Source organism: Corvus cornix, chromosome 2 (assembly GCF_000738735.6).
Source record: "Corvus cornix cornix isolate S_Up_H32 chromosome 2, ASM73873v5, whole genome shotgun sequence".
NCBI classification, from domain to species: domain Eukaryota; kingdom Metazoa; phylum Chordata; class Aves; order Passeriformes; family Corvidae; genus Corvus; species Corvus cornix.
Window position 1 is genome coordinate 65,856,902 of NC_046333.1, and position 17,453 is coordinate 65,874,354.

Here is a 17,453-nt window from a genome sequence, read left to right on the forward strand (position 1 = left end):
AGGGAAGTGCAACCCCAAACTTTGCAATGAAAATGCTGTTTTTTCCTGGGATAGAGTTAACTTTCTTCACATTAGCTAGGTTGGGACTGTGTTTTGGATCTGTGCTGAACACAGGGTTGGTAACTCAGGGATGTTTTCATTACTGCTGAGCGGGGCTTGCACAGTGTCAAGGCCTCTTCTGCTCCTCACACCACCCCAGTGAGGAGACTGGGGGTGCTCTAGGAGTCATCATGGAGTCAAGAGCATAATATTTCTGTCTAGGTTAGTGTTACCAGGTTTTGGGAGCATTTCCTAGTCCCTTGTCTGAGTGAACTCTCATGTCCTATTATGCCCTTGGATCAATGCACTGGCAGGAATAGCTGGTGGTAGTTTCCATAGGACTCGAAGGTAGCATCAAGAATGTGTTTTGCCAGGACCTTCACAGCACAAAAGGCAATTAAGTGCAATCAACTGAGAACTTTCTGGAGGAAGGTGTTCACTCCAGCAGAGGAGAAGTTGATGCAATTCTTTCATTCACTAAGCAGAGCAACAGATAAGAAGGAAATGTATTTTGTTTTCTGCCTTCTGTGTGATTATGAAGAGGCAACCACAACCTATATGAAACCTATATGAACTGCAAACTATATGAAGCTGAAGAACAACAACAAAAAAAGCCTAAAGCAGTCCTCTACAATGACTGAATTGTAAAAAGGATACCACTTGCCCAGCCTGGTGTCCTTCCTTCCCACATCACCTTTGCTATAGCCTCCAGGAGTAAGGGCTATCGTAGTTGAGACATTGCAAAGATTTCTCCCATTTAGAAGACAAATTTATGGATTAAGGCACTAATTCTGGGCCTTGAAGAAACTGATTTTTTTTCACTCTGCTCTGTCCCAGGATCCTCATGTGCCTCTGACTCAATGATTTGGACATTTTTGGTGAGGAGGACATACCTAACTCCCTTTACTTGTAAATTGTGCACTCTCAAATACCTCACTGAGCTGCCTGGAGGCAGCTGAAATCTGAAAGCACCCAAGGACGTGTTTGGGTACAGCTGCTGCAGGCTGGACACCTCAGTGCATGCCAGGTAGTGTTCTGCATGAGAACAGGGCTCAGAGCAGCCCCTGGACTAAGCCAGGGGCCTGTGCAATAAGAAGAACAAAAAAACTCCAAACCCAAACAAACGAACAAACAAAAAAAGAAAGAAGGGACAATTAGGTTGCCTTATGTCATTTGTGGGTCTCACCAGAAGCAGTCCATGTTGCCTTCTCTCTCTGCAAAACAAGATCACGTTAGGACTTACACTGGCACAAGTGTCAATCAAAAGGCTGCAAAACACAAATATGAGATGCCTCAAAGAGATGGCCCACGTAGTATGTACACCCTGTTGTGTCATGCCTTATTTTTCCTGGAAAAAAAGGGAGGACTCAGGCCATTGTTTACAAATTGGCAGACAGATCACTCATTTGTTTGGTGCTGTTAAATCCAAAAGTTACCCCACAAATGGGCCTGGCTCAATGTTCTTGAACAAATTTATTAATGCTGCCTGACAGGCTGTCTATGTCTGGGGATGTTCAGTTATTAGTCAGAAAATTAAACTTACAGCTGTATCACCCCTGTGAAAAGAACACAGAAAAGTACATCTAAAAGGAAACATAAAGAACACAAAAATCAATATTGCAGGGATAATGGCATGTTTGCTAATATTCAGTTGCAGAAAAAACTTGGCTTTTCTCTTTTGAAAACTAATTTCTTATTGTTTGTTTAAGAGTGTAACTAAACCCAGTTGAGATGCCTTTGGTTTGGGATGATAAGACAGAAATCAATCAAGAAAAGTATATGGGAATTTTTATGTTATTACTCAAATTGTTTCTCCTTTTATTCCATAGAAATGTTGTAACTCCATGAGTCTCATCTTCCTTCCAGTGAAGACAAGGGTAATTTTGCCCTGGAGTAGCCTCCAGCCTAGTGAAGACTCCAGCTACAGCTCCATCAGCTCCTTCCACTCCTGGTGCTCAGGTGCTACTGGTTTTGGTGGGAATGAGGGGGGATTTCAGTGACCCTAAGGAGCCATGCCCTGGTTCCTAAAAGGCTGAAAAATACCAACAATATAGTTAATACAGAGGAGGTTATTGTTGGCATGTTTCCCATCTGAAGGTAGATGCTGACACTACCTTATCCCACTGAAATTTCTTGGAGATACAGTGGATTTCTAAAGCAGCGGGCAAAGCATGGTTGCTTCTGGTTAAATAGAAGAGACCAATGCATAGGGCTTTTACTGCCTTAATTTCCCAAGGAATTTCTAATGAGTCAGAGTTAACTCTAGTGTTTAAAAGTAAAATATGGTTATGGCTCTCAAATGCAAGCTACATTTAACAACCATATATTGATTTTTTTTCCTGTGTAATTTTATTTCTGTGAACATTTCTGTTTTCTTAATTAGTAGCCTTTTAAGGAGAGATTTAACATCTTCATTATCAGAGGGTAACTTATGAAACAGCTGTATGGAGAGAGAGGGAGAGACAGAGAGGATGGGGGAAAAAAAAAAGCATAGGTGAAAGAGTTTCTATCCGTACTTCAAGGGGATGTGTGTGTGCACATGCACGTGCCTGCACACACACACAGACAAGCTTACCCTGACATTACAATTAAGACAAAATAGCAGTGGCAAAGCTGGTGACAAAACTCAGCAATTTCCAATTGCACGGTCACCCTGTAACGGGAAGAACTGTTTACCCCATGTTCCTTATTAAACTGAAGTATTTTATTTAATGAGCATGACTCATGCAAGGTGTTCCCATAAATCATCAGCTGGTTTACAAACTCAATAACTAGGCTTCCTGCTATAACTAGGCTGTGCACACCTTAAATTATTAACACTCCAGGGCCTTAAGGCAGATCTTTGATGATGATGATATAAACACTGTGAGGACAAGGTGCTCTCTCAGCAAAAGATTATTGACTCTAATTACCATTTACCACAGGAAAAAGAAAAGAAAAGACAATAAAATATGAGGGAGAATTTAAATCTCAGATTTAATTTTATGAGGAGTTTTAAACTCCCAAACTTTTTGTTGTTGTTTTTGCTGCTGCTGCTGTTGGCTGCTGCTGTTGCATGATACTCTGTAGTTGGCTGATCTTGAAAGCATGACAGTTGTTAAGCAGAAAAGAAACAAAAAAATAAAACATGAGAGAATGTTCAGTTGATGCTGTGTACATTCTTTGAAATGGATGGAAAAAGGCCAGAGGGAACTGAAAATGATAATACATTGGAAAGAATCCCAGCCTTAATTGTTTTCATGTATGTAACGTAATAAAAAGGTTAAAGCACTAATATGCCTGACTACAGTCATTTGGTTTGAAAACCAGAACTGCAGGTCAGCCTTTAAAAAAGAAACTGTATACTATTATTATAGGCTTCAATTTTATGCAACCCTCATTATAAGAATTCTGGAAGTAATGGTGTAGGGTTGAAATGCACTCATTTCTGTCCAGGTGAAAGAGCAGGGGCAGTCCCACGTACAGTGCACATTTAATTTCTGTGAGTGCAAACTGCATTAGAGAGTGGAACAGTGAGGACACGGAAACCAGACTGGGCATAGTCACATCCTAAGTAGCAAATGAAAATAAAGCATGGCTTTCACTACAAAGAGGAAATTGCTTTCATTTTAAAGGCATGTTTACAATGTTGTTGCTTTTTCAACCTAATTCTTGAACCTGTGTTTTTATTAATGCAAACAGCAACTTCTTACATTTTTAATGATCTTTCTGTGCTGTCAGATCCCAAAGGTACTTGGCAGATGGTACGACAAGGGCTTGCTTTATACCCGTTGCTGAAATAAACCATTTGAGGTTGAAATAAGGCTATCATCCTGCCTTATTATGATAATAGGATCATGTCTGTAACTCTACCGGGAAGAATTTTGTCCATTCCATCTCCAAGGCATCAAAATCTTCCCAATTCTTAATTTTTATTATTATACCTGTCAGTTATTTGTGGGTGGAAACCATGGTGTCCCTAAGTTCACTTCTTATCTCACAGTACTTTGCAGCTACTAATGAAGAGACTTTTTGTGGACTGATTCTGTGACTTTCACATGAGAGGGAAATAGAGACCAAACTGTGCAAAAATGAAGGCAATATATTACTATTTCTCCTCAAAAAGAGTTGGAGCTGTGATTAAATTTTCCTTTTAAAAACTAGCACCTCCATCAGTACCAGTGGATTGCAGCTGGAGTGCTGGTTCAATTTTAAGTCTTAGGGATATTCACCATGTAGAGAATCACTGATCCCATGTTCTGCTAGATTAAACCTTTCCTTGGAGGTCTTCTATCCAAGCTCTGATCAGTCCCACTCCTGCTTAACATGTGATATATGGCACAATCTGAACTAAAGGTTGTAAGCTACAGGCAGACATCCTGTGTTTCACTGTGGAAAACTTTAAAGTACTGGTGCTCCTTCCATTGTCCAGGCAAGAGGTGTTGCTGTGGGAAATACAGATGTGTTTTGTTGAGAACATTCTCCCTCAGTATTGCACAAGACAGAGAGATAAGTACATGATGCATGATATCCAGCAACAGTGGATCCTCAGGTTTATGTGTGCCACTTCATCTGGAAGTTAGCATCCTACATTCATATCAGTACTGAGAAAAATTACTTTAATGCAATGCTTTCACACTCTTTGAGGTTTATTGTCCCAACAATGAATGGGAGATTTACATGAGTAACTCCTGTTAATATTACTGGGAGTTAGGAAAGCTACAGAGTGCACATCGTATATAAAATGTATATAAAAGTAAAAAGCTGTGCATGAACATGTATGTGTCAGAGAGACGAAGTGAAAAGAGAAAGAACTGAAAGTGTTCACATATAATAAGGCAAAACAAACAAAAAAAATCAACATTTCTTTGTCCCCACAACTCCATTAATGAGGGATATGGTTAATTTTAATTATACAAGTCAGGAAATTCTGTGTTTCCATAGAAACCCCATCTTTGTTCCTCTTTGTTTGTTTATTTCTGCCTTATCTTTACTTGTTCACAGAACATAAAACAACCGTATGGCACAAGTGCTCTCTAGAAATAGAGATGAGTGCTCTTCCTTTGCACTGTCTCATGACCACACTGTGGGCTGAATATGCAACTCTGGTCTTATGTGTGACAGATGCATTTCAACAGAGCTTCTGTAGAGTGAAACTGCAAGGACAGAGCTGTGAATCTGGCCCCTCCCTTGTGTTTATGGTGTTGCTGTGTGATTTGCCTCACATCGTGTCACCTTGCCCACTATAATGGCATCTTGAGAAAGTTGCAAAGTGACGAAAACAAGTTCTGTGTTGTGCTGGAGTAGGAGCTATGTCAATCAGAGACAAGAAATAACCAACTAATTATTGCCTGGCGTGTGCAGAGAACAGAGCTGGCTGTTGACGGAGCCGCCACATCTGCTGTAAGCACCGAGGCAGCCTGCTGAAAGCACAGAGAGGGAGTGAAGGGTAGTAAGTTGTGCGAGGGCAGTTGAAGAAAATTTGATTTCCAGGTGTGTTCTGGACCACTTGTGTCAGCAGTTTGTTTATGCAAGAAAAGGCTGAAAGAAGACTTCCCTGCAGAAGAGATCCCTACCCAGGCCTGCACAGACAGCCACTAAGTTAATTTCTAAACTTCATCTGTGCTTCAGCACTATCCGCTTCCTGCTGCTGAAGTGACCTGCTACGTACTGACTTGGTTTTGTGCCCCTGGCTGACTCCATGACGGCTCTGGTTGGAGGGGGAAGAAGGCACTCTTAGCTCATGTTCTTTGGCAGCAGCATATTGTCTCCTTCCCAAACCTCTCCATATAAACATGCACCTGCCAAACCTGAGACTATTACCTCTAGGAGATGTAGCAACACCTTCAGAAGGAAAGCCTATGTATGGTCTCAGACCAACAGACAAGGATAGCTGTGCAGTTTCATTCTGTCTCCTTTCTCCCCACCCAAAAACCATGCTGGAACCTTAATCGCTCCTGCTTTGGAGAAAGCCATTTGCAGGCGGCCAGCAGAATTGAGCCCAGGGGTGCGAAGGCCCTCAGAGGTCTGATGGCCAGACTGCACCACATGCAGGGAGTGAGACACATTCGGAGGGGTTTGCTCTGGGTGACATGAGAGTTCAAGATAGAAAGTGAGAGGTTCATTTCAAGTCTTAACTAGACTCCTGATCTTTCGTGCAAGGCAGACCAGCCTTCATCACCCTTCATGTCCATAAGATGTGTAGACTGGCTTGATTGCAGTAAATACCATGCAACTGCTTCTGGGGCAATCTAACCATAACTTTGGCTTGTGCTTTCAGGAAACCTCAGAAATGGTCACAGCCATGCCAGAGAGGAAAAGTGACATAAAGACAGGCGGTTCTACAAGCAGAAGAAATGTCATTACTGTGAAAAGCAGATTAAGTGAGGCAGTGGTGGAGATGAACCTCTCATTTCCATTTTTGCATACGGATGTGCTCCAGCATTGGCTGCCTTTCTGTCACTCGTTTACAATCTATAATGCAGATTTATTTTTGGGTTCTATGTTTTTTCTTTATGTGGAGCAGTGCTTCCCCACAGCAGACTGACTTCAAGCGCATGGCTGTTGTTTGAAGTTGTTGGAATTTCGCAGCACCGGGAGGCCTGGTAGATAGCATCCAGCAGAGCACATGGGGCTGTCGTTAAACCACAGGACTGGGGGTGACTCCCAGCTTACCTTGAAAGGTACACACTACTGTCCTGAGAGAGAAGAGGGGTTCTGGAAACAAGCCCAAGTCCTTCTGCACGTATAGCAATAAGTGCTGTATGTGCAATTAAGTCTGCCTATCATCTTTAATGATTTCAGGAAGAATGCCTGGTGGAGTGAAAAAGGACACACCTTTCTGAATGGAGATCAATAGGCTCAGCATGAGCAGTGAGACACCCAGAGCTTACAAATACATGTGCATTTGTGGAACTGCGAGCCAGCAGTGAGACACCCAGAGCTTACAAATACATGTGCATTTGTGGAACTGCGAGCCACCGAGTCTCAAGATGACTGATTTCATCTCCCAATCCAAACCTGCTTCCAGGTTTGCATTCTAGCTCTTCCATTAAACATGTGTAATAAACGCTGTCACAACTTGCCATGCAAGAATGTACTGGAAAGTAACAATTTTAGCTGCTACTCTCACTTTTCCCTCCCATGTATTTAAATATAATAGTGTTTTTTTAATCTAAATGAAAAAAGGGAAAGGGAAGAATTAGGTATTCTGGGCAACTTATACAGCATGACTCTGTGTGTGGGAATGATATGGAAATTTTAATCTCTTCTACTAGTTTGTTGCTGCTCTGGGAGGAAACAACAACAACAAAAACCTGCCTATAAGTACTTGTTGAAATAATGGGCCCATCAAACCAGATGTTGGCCAGATGAGCAGTCTTTTTGTATGTGTTCACGTTCCCCTTGCTAATATTTGATTTCTGTGCAAAAATTAAACCTCACTTAGTGTCTGCCTACAAGCTGGCAAGCCTCCAGATTATTAGGACATTTTAACACTCTTATATTTTAAACAAAAAGATCAAAAGCCTTTGCTGTGCCTTTTCTTTCTTTCTTTCTTTCTTTCTTTCTTTTTTTAGGGCTGCTTAAGCGAACAGCAACAAAAAATTCAAGGGGCTGATCTTGATTGAGTTGGCTCGTATGGGATGTTTTGCTGAGGCAAAAGTGGATGTTATACTTAGATGTGTCATGTGAAGTTACAGTTGTGGGCTCCTGCTCTTCACAGGAGATGCCCCCTTGAATCAGGCGTTAAGGCACCACTGAACATTGTTGACTTGCTACCAATCTCATCCATTAAGTGCCCTTCAGTGCAGCATGCCAAGAAATAAACTAGTAATGGTAAACCTGACTTTTTAGCTCTTGCCAGAGAAACCTAATTCCCACACAGTAGCACAGAAAACATTTTTACGCTGAAGATTTCACAAGTCAAAATACCACTGTTTTTGTGACTCTTGATATCCCAAGGGTAAAAATATTGAATGAGTCATTAAGTTCCTGAAAAGCATTAAATTCATGTGGGTTTAAGTAGTTCACAAAACAAGCCTTTCCCTTGTCACAACTCTTTCCCATTATGAGAAGTTCAGAGTCCTTCTCTGACAGTAAAGCTGCCACTTCTGGGTGATGAACTTAGCAAACACGATGAATCATCTCCTACTGTCCTTCAAGGCTTTATGCTGAATGTGTCTCAGGATGTGTCTCAAAACAACAGGGAAAATTCATCCAAGGTAACATTATATCCCTACAAATATGTTCTGGATGGCATAATTATGTGATGGTGGAAATTGGGGTTCTGAATAATTACATGTATTTACATGAGCATGACTGGGTCCAAGTCAGTGGAGTCAATGGTTTAACATTGGTGCATGGCCTTTGGGAGATAACCTTGAGACTCTGGGGTCTGATTTTTTCCAAATAGTAAAGAACCTTCTGTTCTAATTGTGGTAAATGGAAACTCTGATGCTTTTGTGTTACTGGAAATGAGGCCCCTTGGTATCTCAAACAAAACACTGAAACAAAAAGTTCCTAAAACATTGAAGTACTAAAGCATCTTCTGTTCTTCTGAACATTTTGACATCAAAATAATTGTTGGGCCCAAACCAAAGCCTACACTAGGAAATTCCTAAATGCTGTGAGAGGTTGCATTTTAAGTCCTATTCAAACAAAGAATTGATCTAGTTTCTTAAAATACAAGCATGATGAACTATTCACCGCTGTGACATTCTACCACCCAATTTCAGCAGCAGATCTGTTGAGTGTTTGCATCCCAAAGTAAACTGCCCTTTTATTCTTCATGGCTCAGGATGATGTGGTGATCCCATCAAGTCCAGAGGCTGGCTCAGCTGTATATTTATCTGAAAGATTCAGATTCTGGCTGTGGCCATTTTCTGTTCCACAGGTCCCTTTGGTACCAAGTGAAGCATTCAAGTGATATTTGGGATGCTTGATTCAACTAGTAGACTCATAACTCTATGTTGCCATGCTACTTTCCCAAATGAATGACAAAATTTCTGGATTTATCCACCCTATGTGAAAAACAGTCCTTCTCCATGGCCCTACTATATGCTAAATTGTTGGTCCTTAAGGGTTTTGTTTGTAAAGTGGCACAGATTTAATATAGCATGTGTTTTATTTTGAGCAGACTCTACATTATAATGCAGCAATGTAATAGAATTCTTCTGGTTGACAAACACTCTGGTGTAAATGATTTAATTTACTAGCTGAAGCATGAGTCTACATATTATTGTACTGATCAGTCATTGCATACTAAAATCACTCATCCTTAATGTAATGATTTGGTATCCCTACAGAGAATTTGAGTCATCAGAAAGTCATTAGATACAGTAAAAAATGAAAATTACTATTACACAGCAGTAAACACTATTAACTGTTAGTTAAAACAGCATTTAATTTAGTAATGCAACAGTTTACAAATTTCTGCAGTTTACTTAGTTCTCATATAATTGTGACTACAAAGCTAATGCTTCCAGTGCCAATAGCATGACATAAATATGGGGTGGGAGAATATGATCAACTATTTCATCTCAAAGGAAAGCAACTACACATCATTACAAAGCATCATGTTAATTTTTATCTTAGTGGTCCAGTCATATGATGCAGAATCCATGATTGATTGTAGAGAAGGCAAAAAAGAAGTGTACAGTTCTGTAAGGCATCCAGGCACGGAGCTGTCACTCAGCAGTGGGAATGGTGTGATATTTATTCTCCTGTAGCAAATGGGAAGTTGGCAAAGAAGTGTAGATGAAAGTAGAACACAGCAGAGCTCAGAGCTCTGTTATGGCATTCAAGCTTAGGGAATATAGTGGCTGAGCACCTTTGGTGGATGGTGCAGATTTCTTCTGAGGAGCAAAGTATCATGCAACGCTGAAAACCTGGTGGGTGTTTGCCTAGCAGTAAAACACTCTTTCCAAGCATCATGGGTTTTTTACGCTGGGATAATTGAAGTGCATTTTGTACAGGGAAACAACATTTGTGCTTGTTTAGGTTCTGTCATATTGTGCCTGACAAACCTGGTGAGATGTCACACCTCGACTAAGAGGCAATGGAATTGCTGCAAGGGGACACGTGGCCCAGTGCTGACTCCCACTTCACTGCCTGATTTCGCAGCTGAAGGCCTTATCTAGAGGGTTCCCACCATACCCATTCAACCAGCAGGTAGTTGTCTTACTCAAGCAAATGGGAATCCCAAGATTTCTAAAGCGAGAGCTGTCCCAACTCTTCAAATAATTTTTTAAAACTATTATTATTATTATTATTATTTAGTGAAGGCACTTTGTTACAGCGGGGATACTGTAACACAATGCACCAAACCAGGAGGCCCATGGAAAGGAAATATCTATGGACAGATTCTTGATAGCTGTTTCAGAGATGTTTATTTCTCCAGCCACATGGCCGGAGCTCTGCCGAGGAACTGTTCCAGTCACGGGACCAAGGGTCCTTCTGCCCGCGCAGGGAACACAAACCAACCAACGGGAACAAGGCTGAGCAGGGGCAGGGAAGCCCCGTGTCTGTGCCCTCAGGGCCCCTCTCCCAGGGCTCCATGGCAGGGGAGGGACCCCGACATTTCACCCGTTTTATTTTAATAAAAGGAGAATGAAAACAACTGGATAAACATAACAAGAACAGTTTTAAAATAATACAAGCCACCCTCCTGAGCCTTTAAATGTCCAAACAGATTCTCTGGAACATCTTAAGGCTGACAGAAGGGAGACAGAACTCTCCAGGCATGCTTTGTGGGGAAACTGAGGCAAGAGAGGGTTTAATTTCTTCCCTCCCCCTTTTCATCCCCCCCTCGGCATCGGAGAGAAATTGTAGGGAAAGGGAATTGTATAGGGAAGCCTTGGGGTGAAAAACGGATTAGGAATAAACTGGGGATGGGGTAAACTTAGGAAAGGGCTCATATTGGGTATAGGGTAAAAGGGGAAAGTAGGCTGTGGGTAGGGAAGTTGCTGGGATGGATATTGTTTATAATTTTGTGCATAACGGCTGCCTTTGACTGGAATACCTCCAGGCCCAGTAACATTTGCTGCTTGTAAACCCTTCTTTCCTTGTACTATATCAAATCGTACAACTTCCCCATCTCCTACACTTTGCAGGTAATTTTTAGGGTTATTCCTTTTAATGGCAGTTCTATGGATGAATAGATCTCCCCCTGTATCATCTTGCGTTATAAATCCATAGTTGTTTTTGACATTGTACCATTTCACAGTTCCTGTGACTTGCGTTGCTACAACTCCTCCTATCACATGCTTGCGTGTTCGTCGTGGCTGCTGGTCCCGCGTGGCCACCGCCTCGCCGACTCCGACGTCTCGGCCGGGCCCCTGCGTTGCGGCTGCTCCGCGCTCTCCGAGCGGCGCTGCTCCGGCGCATGTCTGGGCTCTGCGCGGCCCCGCGTTGCCATCGCCGCTGGCTCCATGCCCTGTGAGCGGTTCCGCTCCGAAAACTCCATGCTGCTTTGAGAGCGGCCCCGTTCTGGCTCGGTGCTGCCCTGCGCGGCTCCTCGTGTCGCTGTGGGAACCGCCGCTTCTCCCTCCGCAGGGCTCTCCGAGCCGTGTGCTCAGAGCGGCCTGCCACACCGATGCCCGGTTCCTGGCTGCTCGTGGCCCACGGCACCCGCGGCGCCTGCGGCATCGCTCCCTCACTCACGGCCGCGTGGCCGGGGACCCCGAGACAGGGATGAGGTCCACGATAAGGTGCGCGCTCCCGAGGGGGCCGGGCGCATCCAGTGCAGGCACCTCCGCCGGCACGGCTGCAGTCATGTGCTCCCGGGATGGCGGCCGCGCGGCCTCGGCCACGGGATTAGTATGATCCTCTGCTTTAGGGGTAATGGGACCATACAAATGCTCCTCAAGAGCTTCACTGATTACAAGGGATGCACGGAGAGCTTCTGTCTCTAGTCCATGTTCTGTTTGATCCCTTACCTTATCCCAGATCTCATACCAAAACCACCCATGACTAGTTCCAGGAGGTTCAATATCAAAAAGTAAGTCTCGAGAAATATAGAAGAAATTTTTGAAAAGCCAGTTAAAAAAATGTTCTAGATCTCCCAGAACAAATACTTTCTTGTTTTGCTGTTCAAGGATTCCTTTAACTTCCAGATACATTTCTTTCTGTGGCTCAGAGAGCCACATTTCCCACGATTCTTCCATAGTCCAGAGAGAATATCCAAACCAAGGTGAGAAGAGAGAGATCTAGAGTGGTTTTTACTCACGAATTTTCTGTCCTTAGGGATCGGTGTCTTGCCGGCAATTCTCCACCATTTGTTACAGCAGGGATACTGTAACACAATGCACCAAACGAGGAGGCCCGTGGAAAGAAGTATCTATGGACGGATTCTTGGTAGATGTGTCAGAGATGTTTATTTCTCCAGCCGCATGGCCGGGATCTGCCCAGGAACTGCAGCAATCATGGGACCCGAGGGTCCTTGCCTGCGCAGGGGAACACAAAACAACCAATGGGGAACGAGGCTGAGCAGGGGCAGGGAAACCCCATGTCTCCCACCCAGGACCCCTCTCCCAGGACCACATGGCAGGGGGAAGGGACCCCAACAGCACTTTCCCCTGATAGAGCTATCCCCATTTCACTCTTGGATTTAAGTGGAAATTAAAGGGCATTTGTAGCCTGTGCAAAATTACACTTTTTACTGGTAAGGTGTCCTCCTGCAGGCACGGCCTGCAATAAAGGTCTCCCTTTCCTTCTTCTCCTAATCCTTCTCCTTCTTTTTTCATTTTCTTTTTCTTTTTCTTTTGTGAAAGTTGTGGCAAACCTCTGAGTAGAAACCATATCTCCCAAGTCCAGGATTAGTTCCTTAGCCACAGGGCTGTGGTTCCTTTCATGTTGTTTTCTTTTTGTCACACAGTGTTGCACAAATGTTGGAGACCAGTTTTATTTCTTCCAACCATAATCCACACAGGCTGTATAATGGACTGTTGTCTGCTGTCTTGTAATCCAGCTGAAGTGGCTGGACTAACATCAGGGGTGAATCTGATCCTTCCCTTTGTGTATGAATGTATATTCTTTGTGGGTTTGATGTCTCTAAAAGCCTGGAAAGTATTGATTTTGCAGAGTGTTAAATGTGTCTAGACTTCACTGATAAGATAGAATTGTGGGATTTCTCTCATTTTCATATGTTTGAATGAAGAATTGGCTGGAGGGGCATTTTTTGCTGGTATCATATGAATGTCTGGTGATACTTCTGAGTTAGCAATAATTACACTACATCTGCTGTGTACAGAACAGGAAAAAAATTCTTCTTATGAAGCTTCAGTACATGGATACAGATTTTGAGTTTTGTACTGTTACATTTACTAACCACATAATTGCATATTTAGTTCTATTACACCAGAACCTGAAATGTTATAGTGCAGGGTATAATTACATCATTTACTCTGGAAGAAACCCTCAAGAGTCAATATAAATAATAGGATTGCAGATTCATAGAAGTTAGAGATGGGAAAAGAGCCTATTAGGTCATCAGCAGCCCAGTGAGAAAAATTATAAAGAGTTTGCTGGAGTGCATCTTATCATAGGCATTGATTGCCCTTTCCATTTCCTCGTGTTAGAATTCCCCCAGAACCCTGCAAAAGAGCTGCTTGATGGTGTGGGAGAGAGACTGTGAACCTGTGTCTCTGCACTAGCTGACAGCTTTGTAGGAGAACTGGCAAAAGCACACCCTTTGCCCCCAACAGTGCAAAGTCTGCCAGAAATCCAGGTAAAGCTGTCTTCTTTTCACAAGAGGTGTCAATTCTAGGGGCTGCACTGGTCACTGGCAGACATAGGGATGAGGGCTGTTGTGTGTCCTGGGCTACTCTCTGAGCTGGACTTGTGCTAAAGTTTCTGCTACCCACATCATTCACCTTGCCTCTAATTCAGACCCTGGTCTTTTCCTCTATGTAGTTATTTAATTGTAACGTAAGTAGCAATTAAGAAGTTGCCACAAATATTAAGAATAGTTCTTGTCTGAAATAGCTATCTATCTTTCAGCCCTTTTTTCGTCCATAATGGACAACGGCCTTCTAAGAGGCCCAGGGACTGAAGAGATGGCCACGAGGTGATCCAGAAGTTGTCCAGATTGCTTCTCAGTTTGGTACCCCTTGTCATCATCACTCTCTGCTCTCTTCTTTTAGGCACAGCTCCCTCCATCCTATGTTTTCTCACTTACTGGCTTTCTTCTTTTTTTTCCCCTCTCTTCACTTACTTGTCACTCTTTGAGAAGTTGGTTCTCCTTTTTCTTCCTTCTCCTCACTTATATGTACAGAGAGCCCCACATCAATGAGAAGTTGTGTCAGTAAAACCACCTTCTGAACATACTCACCCTTGGCAGATTTAGATGTGAGTAGAAAGAAGATAATAGTAGTTGGAGCTTTATGGCTTCAGCTGGTTTGCCTTTGTTAGTTCTCACCACAGATACATGAGGGAGAAGGTGCTGCTGCCATACCTCCATATCATCCATACGTGTCTCTAGACAGGCCCCCAGTGATATGTTTTTCAGTCCCATGCTGTTTCCATTAGCTCTCACATGCTGGTAATGGGTTCCTTGCTTACTCTCTCCCCTTCTGGTGTGAGCTCCAGAGGGCTCTGAGGCAGGTGAAAAGCAGTCCTGCCATGACGAAGCACCCGGGGGGGTGACTGCAAAGGCCATGCCTTGGGGAAACAAATCCTTTCCCCAGGACAAAACCAGTGGTGCACTGGGGGCTCTCATGGCACTCCTATGCCCACCTCTGCATACTGGGTTGTTGGTGGGCCCATGATGATGGCACTCCCTCTTCATCGTTTCTGGGGGTCAGACCTGGCCTCCTGTGCAGCTTCATGATTTCTTTCATTTTGGGGGATCTCTGCTGGGGATCTGGCCCTTTCTTACTCTTGAACCAGCAGCACAGCATTTCTGAAGGATGACTGCAGTGATGAGGCAATTAATTACAAAGCTGACTTAACTGTGTGCTCAGGTTTAAACAAGTTTGCATCACCAACATTCCCTGTGTAATTGCTTTTAAAGGAGCAGAAGGAGCTGTGAAGCAAAAACCATCTAGGCACATGTGGCTGAGCAAAAGGCAAGGGTGGCAGGGGCAGGAAAAGTCGAGAGCAAGGACTTGCTTCCCCATGAGCAGGGCAGCACAGGAGAGACTTCATGGTTCTGATTTCAATGTCAGTAGTTGCACAGTGAGCTGATTCTGCGGAGGACAGGGTCCTGTATGGCAAGCCAGGATGAACCTTCTTGAAATCCCAGCAGACCTGGTATCATACCAATAACTGAGAATAATTGCAAGATGCTTTGGAAGGACTGCATTTCCCTGATGCCTTCCAGCACAAAGAGCCAGATGACTCTCAACAGCTCCATGGAGTCAAGAATCACCACCAGTAATCATGGGTAACTACATGCAAATGTGGAGACATACAGGTGCCCTCTACCTGTTACAGTTTTAATATTACTGACTTGTTTGCAGCCAAAAATAGTTTAGACTGAAATGTGTGTGTGACAGAGTCAGTTAATAATGACCTTTTACAAAAAAGAAGTAGGAGCAAAATGTACTAGCAAGTGCAAAGGCATTTGGAGGCATAGGAAGCATGGGAAATTTCTGCTGCTATCCTTTGGACTTTCTGACTTGTGCTGAAAATTTGTCTTTGATTAGCATTCCTATGGAGCCTTTACAACAGTGAATAAGTCCTCCTTAGCCTGCAAGAACTGATCACTTCACCCCACAAAGTTGGGCTCCTGTAAAAAAGAGAAAAAAAGATTAATTTGTGCCAACATCTGCCCTAGTGGTTTTCAGAGGTGGACTAAAGGGAGTTGTTCCAGTTGATTCCAAACCTAACAAAGAGCACGCTAGGTCCATGCCACCCATTAAGATTAGAATGCACTGCAACTCTGATTTCAGGCTGTGTTTTTATTTAAACCCTATCTGTAGATGTATCTAATAAACATGACTGGAAACTAATTTACATTCTAAACTCAATTTAATCATAGTCGTTATAAAAGTCAACCAATAAACAGCAAGTAAAGCAAGCAGAGTGAAACAACAAAACGAGATAACCAATCTAACTTGAATAATGACAAGCTCTGCAATCTAGAACAAAAAATCACACAAGTTAACACTTTAACAACATTTGCATCCCAGTCTATTAGATCTTTCATACTTGGTGTGACGAAAGTGTGGGATGAGTAAAAACAAGTCCTTATGGGCAAAATTCAACCACGCAGGGAAAGCCTGGATAAAATCTTCCCTATCCTTTCAGTCTTATGGAAGGAGGAACTGGAAGAGCCACTGGGTAGAAAATGTGTGTTTCTCCAACCATGGGGCCTAGGAATGAGTCCAGACACAACGTGCCAACACCTTGACATGGAGGATGCTGTGGTGTTGTTGCAGACCATGAGACTGAAAGAGCAGAAGTTCCAAAGCTTCGCAGCCTGCCCATGGGAAAGGTGCTTTCAAACTCAGATGTAAACTGGGAGATTGCACCCCAGAGAAAGGAAAACCTGGTACTTGGGGCAGAGAATGAGACACTAGCAAATCCTAATTTTGTTCCTTTCACTCCTTGTGTCTCTTTCTGATGAGAATTGCCACAAGGCTGGAGCTTTTTCTAGAGCTGCAAAGGTAATGGTTTTGGTGCTACCACTCCAGAGAGGCAAAGGTGTCTGCTACCACACAACAAAGGTAGCAGCACAGATAGTGAGGGACTGGGGAATCTGGCCTCGTTTGAAGAAATTCTGATGATGGAGTGCCTTGAATGAAAGAATGTCAAGATTTTATAGTTAACACTTACATATATTTAAATATCATACCTTTCAAGCACACCAGATTGCTGTTGTCTTGCTGCTTGCTCCAGCCCTGCTTCCCAAAGCAATGGTGACCCCTTCGGCCTCTGCAGGCAACTCCACATCCTTCAGCAGCAGTCAGCTCCATGTGTCACAGACAAGGTACAGTCCATAGTACCAATGCCTCCAATGATGGTTGAGGAACAGACTTCGCTCCCAAGGGTTGTACAGCCCTTGAACTTTTCATGAGCTGTATCTACGGTTTAGAGAATTTCTCCTTATTATTTCCCTCTGAGTCTCTCACACCAATTTCCTTCTGTTTCCCAAAATCAAACAATTTGTGAGTGCTATGACTCCGCCCCGAGGGAGGAGATTTATTGTTTTGGTGAGAACCACCCACTGGCCAAGCACAGGCATAGGTCAGTTCCTGAGTGGTAAAGCCTATAAATAAATGAATTTAGAGGTTTGGTGATGCCCCTGGGAAACTTTACATCAACACATTTGTGTAAAGGCAGCTCCAGGCCCAGGCCTCTCCCATTCCTTTTATTTTTAGAGACTTATTCCCAAGAACAGAAGACTTCTTTCTTGGGGCCATATTTTTTTAAAGTGGTCCTATCTCTGCATCCAAATGTGAGACTATAATAATAATAATAACAACAATAGCAAT

General features: G+C 43.2%; 1 long non-coding RNA gene across 1 annotated transcript; it reads right to left on the reverse strand.

Annotated features, from left to right (window-relative positions):
* Positions 1-12,420: 12,420 nt before the first annotated feature.
* On the reverse strand, positions 12,421-17,130 carry LOC109145056. The gene is made up of 3 exons (XR_002046200.2): positions 16,814-17,130; positions 14,348-15,745; positions 12,421-12,461 (listed from the first exon to the last, which is right to left on the reverse strand). It is a non-coding gene; the product is annotated as an uncharacterized LOC109145056 (long non-coding RNA).
* Between the last annotated feature and the right edge of the window lie 323 nt (positions 17,131-17,453).